Source organism: Equus caballus, chromosome X (genome assembly GCF_041296265.1).
Source record: "Equus caballus isolate H_3958 breed thoroughbred chromosome X, TB-T2T, whole genome shotgun sequence".
Taxonomy (NCBI): Eukaryota; Metazoa; Chordata; class Mammalia; order Perissodactyla; family Equidae; genus Equus; species Equus caballus.
The window spans coordinates 45,444,212-45,456,423 of record NC_091715.1 but is presented as its reverse complement, the minus strand read 5'-3'; positions in this window follow the sequence as shown (position 1 = coordinate 45,456,423).

The window sequence follows — 12,212 nt, the reverse complement described above, 5'->3', positions numbered from 1 at the left end:
TTACTAAGATTATGATAGTTAACAACCTTGTCAAATTACAGTTGTACATCATTATTAGTCATGTTGTAGGTACACCACTTCACCCCAGTGCCCACCCCCACCCACCCCGCCTTTCCCCTGGTAATCACTGATCAGTTCTCTTTGTCCATATGTTAACTACCACCAATGAGTGGAGTCATACAGAGTTCGTCTTTCTCTGTCTGGCTTATTTCACTCAACATAATACCCTCAAGGTCTATCCATGTTGTTGTGAATGGGACGACTTTGTCCTTTTTTATGGCTGAGTGGGATTCCATTGTGTATATATATATATATATATACCATATCTTCTTTATCCAATCGTCAGTTGCTGGGCACGTAGGTTGGTTCCATGACTTGGCTATTGTGAATAATGCTGTGATGAACATAGGGGTGCATGGGACTTTTGGAATTGCTGATTTCAGGTTCTTAGGATAGATACCCAGTAGTGGGATGGCTGGGTCATAAGGTATTTCTATTCTTAACCTTTTGAGGAATCTCCATACTGTTTTCCATAGTGGCTGCACCAGTTTGCATTCCCACCAACAGTGTATGAGGGTTCCTTTTTCTCCACAGCCTCTCCAACATTTGTCACTCTTGGTTTTGGATATTTTTGCCATTCTAACAGGTGTAAGGTGATATCTTAGTGTAGTCTTGATTTGTATTTCCCCGATGATTAGTGATGATGAGCATCTTTTCATGTGTCTATTGGCCATCCGTATATCTTCTTTGGAGAAATGTCTGTTCATGTCCCCTGCCCATTTTGTGATTGGGTTGTTTGATTTTTTGTTGTTGAGTTGTGTGAGTTCTTTGTATATTATGGAGATTAACCCTCTGTCGGATAAATAACTTGTAAATATTTTTTCCCAATTAGTGGGCTGTTTTTTTTTTTGTTTCAATCCTGTTTTCCCTTGCCTTGAAGAAGCTCTTTAGCTTGATGAAGTCCCATTTGTTTATTCTTTCTATTGTTTCCCTCATCTGGGGGATTATCGTGTCCGAAAAGATTCTTTTGAAGCTGATGTCAAAGAGTGTACTGCCGATATTCTCTTCTAGAAGACTTATTGTTTCAGGCCTAATCTTTAGGTCTTTGATCCATTTTGAGTTTATTTTAATAAATGGTGAAAAAGAATGGTTGATTTTCATTCTTTTACATGTGGCTGTCCAGTTTTCCCAGCACCATTTGTTGAAGAGACTTTCTTTCCTCCATTGCAGGCCCTCAGCTCCTTTGTCAAAGATTAGCTGTCCATAGATGTGTGGTTTTATTTCTGGGCTTTCAATTGTGATCCATTGATCTATGCATCTGTTTTTGTACCAGTACCATGCTGTTTTGATTACCGTTGCTTTGTAGTATGTTTTGAAGTCAGGGATTGTGATGCCTCCAGCTTTGTTCTTCTTTCTCAGGATTGCTTTAGCAATTCGGAGTCTTTTGTTGCCCCATATGAATTTTAGGATTCTTTGTTCAATTTCTGTAAAGAACGTCATTGGGATTCTGATTAGGATAGCGTTGAATCTGTAGATTGCTTTAGGTAATATGAACATTTTAACTATGTTTATTCTTCCAATCCATGTGCATGGAATGTCTTTCCATCTTTTTATGTCGTCGTCGATTTCTTTCAAGAAAGTCTTGTAGTTTTCGTTGTATAGATCTTTCACTTCCTTGGTTAAATTTATCCCAAGGTATTTTATTCTTTTTGTTGCGATCGTGAATGGGATTGAGTTCTTGAGATCTTTTTCTGTTAGTTCATTGTTAGCGTATAGAAATGCTACTGATTTATGTATGTTGATTTTATACCCTGCAACTTTGCTGTAGCTGTTGATTGTTTCTAATAGTTTTTCTATGGATTCTTTGGGGTTTTCTATATATAAGATCATGTCGTCTGCAAACAGCGAGAGTGTTACTTCTTCATTGCCTGTTTGGATTCCTTTTATTTCTTTTTCCTGCCGAATTGCTCTGGCCAAAACCTCCAGCACTGTATTGAATAAGAGTGGTGAAAGTGGGCACCCTTGTCTTGTTCCTGTTCTGAGAGGGCTGGGTTTCAGTCTTTGTCCATTGAGTATGATGTTGGCTGTGGGTTTGTCATATATGGCCTTTATTATGTTGAGGTACCTTCCTTCTATACCTATTTTATTGAGGGTTTTTATCATAAATGGATGTTGGATCTTCTCGAAGACAGTTCATTTTTATTGCTGAATAGCATCTCATTGTAGGAATAAACCACAATTTAAAAGATCTGTTTCGCTGGCATTGCTAAGAACTTGAGTTATATATACCTAGCTTGTCAAAGAAGGAAAAAATAACCTCAAGATCATAGTCCCACAGGTGAGACAGACAGATGAAGCAGAGAGTTACAGAATAAGCTCTCCGTGAGAGTTATATATGTGGAGTTATGGTTCGATGGACTCCGAGAGGTCTGAGGTAAGTTTTGAAGGATGAGAAGATAGGATCTCGCTAGGAGGATATAGGGAGAGAGAGAGAGAGAGACAGAGACAGAGAGTGAGACAGAGACAGAGACAGAGACAGAGAGCTTCTGGACAGAGGGAGAGCATAGTGAGGATCTGAGAACTGCTAGCATTTGGGGAAGGCTAGGTCAGAGGGAGCTGCATTTAGAGGTGGAGGGGAGAAGTGAGGTTGCAGGTTGGGTTGGTGGGGCAAAGGACATGTCACAAAAGTCCTACAGTACTGGGTTAAGAAGATGAGACTTTATCCTTTAGGAGATTGGGACACTACTGAATTTCTTTTTCGCTCCTCCTTTTTTTTTTTTTTTAAAGATTGGCACCTGAGCTAACATCTGTTGCCAGTCTTCTTTTTTTTTTTCTTCTTTTCTTTCTCCCCAAGCCCCCGCAGTACATACTTGTACATTCTAACTGTAGGCCCTTCTGGTTGTGCTATGTGGGACGCCGCCTCCGCGTGGTCTGATGAGCGGTGCCATGTCCGCGCCCAGGATCCGAGCTGGCCAAACCCTCGGCCGCTGAAGCGGACGGAGCGCGCGAACTTAACCACTCGGCCACGGGGCGGGCCCCTCCTCCTCCTCTTCTGTCTTCATTTTCTCCTCTACTTTTTAAGCAAGGGCATCATATGGCTCATTTTGCAGTTTAGAAGGATCCTTCAAGCAGCGGGCAGGGAGGATAGATTGGAGGGGTAAGAACAGGAAGGAGGGAGACCTGTGAGGAAGCCACAGCAACATGCACGGAGCGATACATGTTCGTGGTTAAGAGTCAAAGTCCTGGAATCAGGCTTCCAAATTTTCTCCAGCCTTGTTCTCTCTCCTGATCTCTAGACTCTCATATCCAACTTTCTACTCAACATCCCCACTTGAACGTCTAGTAGGCATTCTCAAACTTGACACAACCAAAACTGAACTCCTGACCTTGCCCCTAAAGCCGGCTCCTCTCTCAGTCTTTCTCTTGTCATGTTGGCAATTCCATCCTTCTGGTTACTCAGGCCACATTCTTAGAGTTATTCTTCACTCCCCTCTCTTTCATATCCCGTTCCATTCTAAAGTCTAGTAATCTATTCATTTGCATTTCCTAGAGTGTATATAAATGGAATCATACAATATGTTTTCTTTTTTTTATCTGGCTTCTTTCACTCAGCATAATTAGTTTGAGATTCATCCTTGCAACTGCATTGTCAACAGTTCATTCCTTTTAGTGCTGAGTAGTATTCCATCGTATTTATATATCACAACTTCTTTATCCATTCATCTGTTGATGGACATTTGCGTTGTTTCCAGTTTTTGTCTGTTATAAATAAAGTTGCTGTGAAGATTTGTGTACACGTCTTTGTACGGACATATGCTTTCATTTCTCTTGGGTAAACACATAGGAATGGGAGGGCTGGATTATATGGTAGATGCACGTTTAACTTTGTAAGAAAGTGCTGAACTGTTTTCCAAAGTGGTGGTACCATTTCATTCCCACTAGCAGTGTATGAGAGTTCCAGTTTCTTCATATCCTGCCAAAACCTGGTAGGTTGGTAGGTCAGTCTTTTAAATTTTAGCTATTTTAATAAGTGTGTAGCGGTACCTAATCATGTTTTAATTTGCATTTCCTTAATGACCAACGATGCTGAGCATTTTTTCATGTGCTAATTTGACATCTGTATACTTTCTTTTGTGAAGTGTCTGTTCAGATCTTTTGCCCACTTGAAAAATGGAGTTGTTTGATATCTTATTATTGAGTTTTCAGAGTTCTTTACACATTCTGGACAGAAGTCCTTTATTAGATATATGCTTTGCAAATTTTTTCTCTCAGTCTGTGGCTGGCCTTTTTATTTTTGTAACAGTCTCTTCTGAAGAAAAAAATTTCTAATTTTGATGAAGTCCAAGTTATCAATGCTTCCCTTATATCCGTGCTTTTTGAGTCCTAGTTAGGACATATTTGCCAAACCAAAGGTGAGTAAGATTTTCTTCTATGTTTTCTTTAATAAGTTCTTATAGTTTTTGGTTTTGCATTTAGGTGTATGATCCATCGTGCATTAATTTTTGTATATGTTGTGAGGTAAATGTCAGTCTTCAATTATTTCTTGCATATGGCTATCCAATTGTGCCAGCACCGTTTATTGAAAATATTATTCTTTCCCTCATGGAATTGCATTTATACCATTGTTGAAGGTCAACTAGCCATATGTATATAGGCCTGTTTCTTGACTCTCTTCTTTTTCACTGATCTTTACACCAATACCACATCATCTTGATTACTGTAGCTTGAAATCAGGTAGTCCTCTAACTTTGTTCTTTTTAAAAATTGTTTTGGCTATTCTAGGTCTTTTGCATTTCCATATAAATTTTAGAATTGGCTTGTCAACTCATGCATCTTAGCAATATTGACTTTTCCACTCCGTGAACATAGGATATTCTCATTTATTAGATCTTCTTTAACGACTCTGAGTAATGTTTTGTAATTTTCAGTGTACAGGCCTTGCAGGTCTTTTGTCAAACTTATCCCTAAGTATTTTATATATTTTGCTGCTATTATAAATGATATTTTTATTTCAAATTCCAATTGTTAACTGCTAGGATAGAGAAATGCAGTTGATTTTGAACGTTGACCTTTTATCCTGCAACTTTGCTAAACTCATTTGGTAGGTTTTTTGCAGATTTCTTAGGATTTTCTACAGACAATAATGTTATATGTGAAAAGGACAGCTTTGCTTCTTTCTTTACAATCTGCATACCTTTTATTTCTTTTTCTTACCATACTGCAAGGGCTAGGACCTCCAGTACAATGTTGAATAGAAGTGGAGTCAGATGTTTTTGCCTTGTTGCTGACCTTAAAGAGAAGGCATTCAGTCTTTCCTCCATAGACTATGACGTTAGCTGTAGATTTTTTGAAGATGCTCAACATCACTAATCACCAGGGAAATGCAAATCAAAACCACAATGAGATATCACCTCACACTCATTAGGATGTCTATTATAAAAAAGACAAGAGGTAACACATGCTGGCGAAGATGTGGAGAAAGGGAAACCCTTGTACACTGTTGGTAGGAATGAAAACTAGTACTGCCACTATGGAAAACAGTATGGAAGTTCCTTAAGAAATCACAAATAGAACTACCGTATGATACAGCAATCCTACTTCTGGATATATATCCAAAGGAAATGAAATCAGGATCTCAAAGAGACATCTGTATTCCCATGTTCATTGCAGTATTATTCATTGCAGCCAAGATATGGAAACAACCTAAGTGTCCGTCAACAGATGAATGGATAAAGAAAATGTGGCATACATGTGTACACACACACACACACACACACACACACACACACACACAGGAATATTACTCAGCCTTAAAAAAGAAGGAAATCCTGCCATTTGCGACAACATGGATGAACTTGGAGGACATTATGCATGGTATCACTTATATGTGGAACCAAAAAAGAAATGCTGAACTTATAGAAACAGAGAGTAGAATGGTGGTTGCCAGGGGCTGGAGAGTGGGGAAAATAGGGAGAGGCTGGTAAAAGGGTGCAAACTTTCAGTTATAAGGTGAATAAGATCTGAGGATCTAATGTATAACATGGCGACTATAGTTGATAATACACTGTATAATTGAAATTTGCTAAGAGAGTGGAACTTAAATGTCCTCATTAAAAAAATGGTTAATATGTGAGGTGATGGATGTGATGGTGAGAATACTTTCGCAGTGTACACTTAGATCAACTCATTATGTTGTACACTTTAAATGTATTACAATCTCAGTTGTCAATTATACCTCAAGGAAGCTGAAAAAATTTTCTATTCCTCCCTTTTCTTTTTTGGGTGAGGAAGATTGGCCCTGAGCTAACATCTACTGCCACTCTTCCTCTTTTTGCTTGAGGAAGATTGTTCCTGGGCTAACATCTGTGCCAATCTTCCTCTCTTTTGTATGTGGGACGCTGCCACAGCATGGCTTAATGAGTGGTGTGTAGGTCGGCGCCCAGGATCTGAACCTGCAAACCCTGGGCCGCCGAAGCAGAGAGCACGAGCTCAACCACTACACCACCGGGCTGGCCCATTCTGTTCCCCTTTTTGATTTCTTCTTTGACACAATATTTAGAAGTGTTATTTTGTTTCAAAATATTTGCAGATTTTCCACATACCTTTTCAAAAATTTATTTCTAATTTAGTTCCAGTGTGTTGAGAGAAAATATTTCGTATGACTTAAATCTTTTAAGTTTATGGAGATTTGTTTTATGGTCCAGAATATGGTTGTACTAGTTTCCTAAGGCTGCCATAACAAATCGCTACAAATTTGATGGCTTAAAACAACAGAAATTTATTCTCTCACACTCCAGAGGGCAGAAGTTTGAAATCAAGGTGTAGACAGGGTTGGCACCTTTTGCAGACTCTGAGGGAGAATCTGTTCCATGCCTCTTCTCACCAGCTTCTGGTGCCTGCCAGCAATCCTTGGCATGCTTTGGCTTGCAGATGCATCACTCTAGTCTCTGCTTCTGTCTTCACGTTGCCTTCCTCTCTGTGTCGCAAATCTCCCTCTGCCTCTCTCTTATAAGGACATCTGTCATTGGATTTAGGGCCCAGCCTAAATTCAGGACGATCTCATCTTGAGATCTTTGACTTAATTACATTTTCAAAAACCCTCATTTCAAATAAGGCCACATTCACAGGTTCTGGAGGTTAGGACTTGGACATTTCTTTTTGGAGGCCCCTATTAAACCCAGTACAATGGTCTATCTTGATAACTGTTCTGTGTGCATTCGGAAAAAAAAATGTCTATTCTGCTGTTGTTGGATGGTGTGTTCTATAAATACGTTAGGTAAAATTGGTTGATAGTATTGCTCAACTTTTTTTTATTCTAACTGATTTTTTGTCTACTCGTTCTATAGATTACCGAAAGAGATGTGCTGACTTCTTCAGCTATAATTACAAAATCTTCTGCTTCTCCTTTTAGTTCTATCAGTTTTTGCTTCATGTATATTGAAGCTCTGTTATTAGGTGCATAAGTGTTCAGAATTGTTATATCCTTCTGATGAGCTGGCCCCTTTATTATCATGAAATGGCCATTTTTACCCCTGGTAACATCCTTTACTCTGAAGTCTACTTTTCTACCTTTTCTGATATTAATATAGCCACCCCAGCTTTCTTTGATTTAGTATTTGCACGGTGTATCTTTTCTCATCTTTTTACTTTTTTTCTCTGTTAAAAATAACAACTTTATTGAGGTACAATTTACATTCCATAGTATGTACTCATTTTAGGTGTACATTTTGATGAATTTTGACCAACATATACACTCATGTAACAACCACCACAAGATATAAAAACATTTCTATCACCCCAAAAAGTTCTCTCATGTCCTTTCTTAAATTACAGCTTTATTGAGACTGAATTCACATGCCATACAATTTATCCTTTTAAAGATACAATTAAAACATTTTTAGTATAGTCACAGAATTGTGCAACAATCACCACAAGTTTTGAACATTTTCACCGCCTCTCCGAAAAAAAGCCTCCATACACATTAGCACTCACTCCCCTTCCCCCTCTACCCCATCCCTGAGAAACCACTAATCTACTTTCCTTCTCTATAAATTTGCCTATTTTGGACATTTCACATGAATGGAATTATACAATACGTGATCTTTTGTGACTGGTTTCTTTCACTCAGGATAATGTTTTCAGGTTCATCCATGTTGTAGCATGTATCAGTACTTCATTTCTTTTTATCACTGAATAATATTCCATTGTGTGGATATACCACATACTATTTATCCATTCATCAGTTGATAGACATTCAGGTTGTTTCCACTTTTTGGTTATTAAGAATAATGCTGCTTTGAACATTTGTGCACAACTTTTTGTGTGGACACACGTTTTCAATTCGGTATATACTTAGGTGTGGAATTGCTGGGTCATATGGTAACTGTATATATAATCTTTGAGGAACCGTCAGATTGTTTTCCAAAGCAGTTGCACCATTTTACATTCTCAGCAGTGTATGAGGGTTCCAATTTCTTCACAACCCCACCAACACTTATTATTATCTGTCTTTTGGATTATAGCCATCCTAGTGGGTGTGTAGTGGTAATTCATATGGTTTTGATTGCCTTTCCCCAATGGCTAAAAGTGTTGAGCATCTTTTTATGGGCTTATTGGCCATTGTATATCTTCTTCGGAGACATATCTATTCATATCTTTAGCCCATTCAAAAATTGGGTTATTTGTCTTTTAATTATTGAGTTGTAGGCGTTCTCTCTACAATCGAGCTTTCAGGTATACGATTTACAAAAAATGTGGGTTGATTTTTCGCTTTCTTGATGGTATCCTTTGCAGCTTAAAAGCTTTTCATTTTGATGAAGCTCAATTTATCTATTTGTTCTTTTGTTACTTGTGCTTTTGTTGTCATATCTAAGAAACCTATTCCATGGTCATGAAGTTTTATGCCTATGTTTTCTTCCAAGTGTTTTACAGTTTTAGCTCTTAACTTACATCTTTGATCCATTTTGAGTTAATTTTTGCATATGGTGTGAGATAGGTATACAACTTCATTCTTTTGCATGTGGATGTCCGGTTGTTTCAGCACCATCTGTTGAAAAGAGTATTCTTTGCCACTGAATTTTCTTGGCACTCTTGTCAAAAATCAATTGGCCATAAACGTGAGTGTTTATTTCTGGACTTGCAATTCTATTCCATTGATCTATATGTCTATCCTTATGCCAGTACTACACTGTCTTGATTACTATAGCTTTGTGGTAAGTTTTGACATCAAGAAGTGTGAATCCTTCAACTTTGCTCCTCTTTTTCAATATTGCTTTGCCTATTCTGGGTCTCTTGCAACTTCATATGCATTTTAGCACTAGTTTGTCAATTTTCGCAAAAAATGCAGTTATGATTTTGGAAGAGATTACATTGAAATAGATCAATTTGGGGGTTACTGCCTTCTTACGAGCATTAGTCTGCTGATCCATGAACATGAGATGTCTTTCCATTTATTTAGGTCTTCCTTAAATCTTTCAATGATATTTTGTAGTTTTCAGTGTACAGTCTTGCACTTCTTTTGTTAAATTTATTCATAAGTATTTTATTACTTGGGATGCTATTGTAAATCGAATTGTTTCTTTAATTTCATTTTTGGGTTGTTCACTGCTAGTGTATAGAAATGCAATTCATTTTTGTGTGTTGATCTTTTATCCTGCAAACTTTCTGAAGTCGTTTCTAAGCCCTAATCGTTTTTAGTGGATTCCTGAGGACTTTCTATACACTAGATCATGTCATCTGCAAACAGAGATAGTTTTACTTCTTCTTTTCCAGTCGTGATGGCTTTTATTTCTTTTTCTTGTATAATTGCCCTGCCTAGAGCCTCCAGTCAGTTTAGCTTGTTGCTTTCATAGGGTCCCTTCTTCATAGCTTACCAGCAAAATCCCCATTGTTTTTTAACGTCCTTAAGTTTGAACTTCCCTACATTCTGTTTCAGATAAAGTCAGTTCCTTTGGGGATAAGTTTAGAGGTCTCTCTTCTTATGGACTGCCTCTCTCCCTGGGTAAAATCTCTTGAGCCACTGCTCCAGGCACTGGGTGAGGGTGGCAGCTTCTGCTTTTCTCAACTGGAACCTCTTCTTATGAGCGAGCTGGGACGAGGGCTATAGATGCTCTAGTATTTTTGGCCTGCTGTGCCTGGAGTAAGGTTTCCATCCTATGAGCGAGGGCTGGATGAGGAAGGGAGTCCCTGATCTCTCAGACACACTCACTAGGAATTTAGCCTCTGCAACCTGGAGTGGGAGGGGATGAGGAATGCTGGTGTCCTGCCTCTTCCAGTGAGATACTGTGTCCCTTGATTGGGAGCTGAATGGAGAGGAAGTCCCATCTTTTCTCCCACAGTGAAGCTTCCACCCAGCTGATTTGGGGGGGGGGGGGGTGGAGGATGGAGTGGGTCATGGCTCACGTGCCACAGACTCTCAGTGTTCTGAGATTTAAAAGGTTTTCTTGGATAAATGTCTCTTTATTTGTTGTATATGCTTAGGACAATTTCTGGAGACTTTAAATGTTTTGGTTTTTAAAAAATAACTTTCACTAGTTGTTTCACTGGCGAATGGATCCACAGAGCTCCTCGTGTTGTCATGCTGGAAGTGGAGTCCCCTGAGTGGCCCATCCTATTGCTTTCAACCCATTTGCGCCTTTACATTCAAATTGGGTTTCTTTTAGGCAGTATATAGTTGAGTCTTGCTCTTTTATCCAATTCTGCAATCATTGTCTTTTAATGGTGGCATTTAGACCCTTTATATTTAACATAATTATTGATATGTTTGGGTTTACATATTCCACGTTGTTATGTGTTTTCTATTTGCCCCATCTATTCTTTGTTCCCAGTATCCTCTTTTTTGCCTTGTTTTGGATTAATGTAGTAGTTTTATGAGTCCGTCTTGACCTACTTGGTTGATTTGTTGGCCTATTTGCTGTACTTCTACTTTTTAGTAGTTGATTCAGGGTAAACCCTGAATAGCATACATCTACAATTTATCACAATATACTCTAAAGTACTATTACAACACTTTGAATAGAGCATAACAATTTTACAACCGTATAATTCCATTTCACTTCTTCCAGCCTTTTTGCTTTTGAGGACATATATTTTACTTTTACTTATGTTATAAACCCCATAATATATTATTATTTTTGCGTTAAACTGTCAATTTTTAAAGTTATTTTAAAAATGAGAAAATGGGTAGTTTATATTTACACACATATTTATCATTTATGGTGCTTTTTCTTTCTTTGTGCAAGTCCTCATTTCCGTCTGATGTCATTTTCATTCTATCTGAAGGACTTTTTATTTATTTACTTATTTTCTAGTGAGGAAGACTGGCCCTGAGCTAACATCTATTGCCAATCTTCCTCTTTTTGCTTGAGGAAGATTGTCACCGAGCCAACATCTGTGCCAGTCTTCCGCTATTTTATGTGAGATGCCACCACAGCATGGCTTGATGAGTGGTGCTAGGTCCGCGCTTGGGGTCCAAACCTGCGAACCCTGGGCCGCTGAAGTGGAGCAGTGAACCCAACCACTACACCACCGGGCCAGCCCCTGAAGGACGTTTAAGACCTTTTTTGTATTGTGCAGGTTTGCAGATGAATTCTTCGAGCTTTAGTATCTCTAAAAAAGTCATTATTTTGTCGTCACTTTTGAAAATTACTTTATCTCAGTTTTCAATTTTAGTTTGACAATTCTTTTCTTTTACTGCATTAATGATGTTGCTCCACTGATTTCTGCTTCCCATTGTTTCCGAAGAGAAACGTGCTGTTATATTTTATCTTTGGCCCACCTTACATAATGAATCTTTTTATCCTCTGGCTTCTTTTAAGATTTTCTCTTTTTTACAGCTTTTGAACATTTTAATTACACTGTGTCGGTGCAGTTTTCTTTATGCTCCTCCTGCTTGGGATTCATTGAGCTTCTTGGATGTGGCTTTATGGTTTGCATGAAATTTGGCAAATTTTCTGCTATTATTTCTGGAAACATTTTTTGTGCCCACCCTCCTTCGGCAACTCCAATGATATGTATATTAGGCTACTTGAAGTTGCCCTACAGCTCACTATTAGTCCATTCACTTTTTTTTTTTTTTTTAAGGAAGATTGGCCCTGAGCTAACATCTGCCACCAATTCTCCTCCGTTTTGCTGAGGAAGATTGGCCCTGAGCCAACATCTGTGCCCACTTTCCTCCATTTTATATGTGGGACTCCTGCCACAGCATGGCTTGA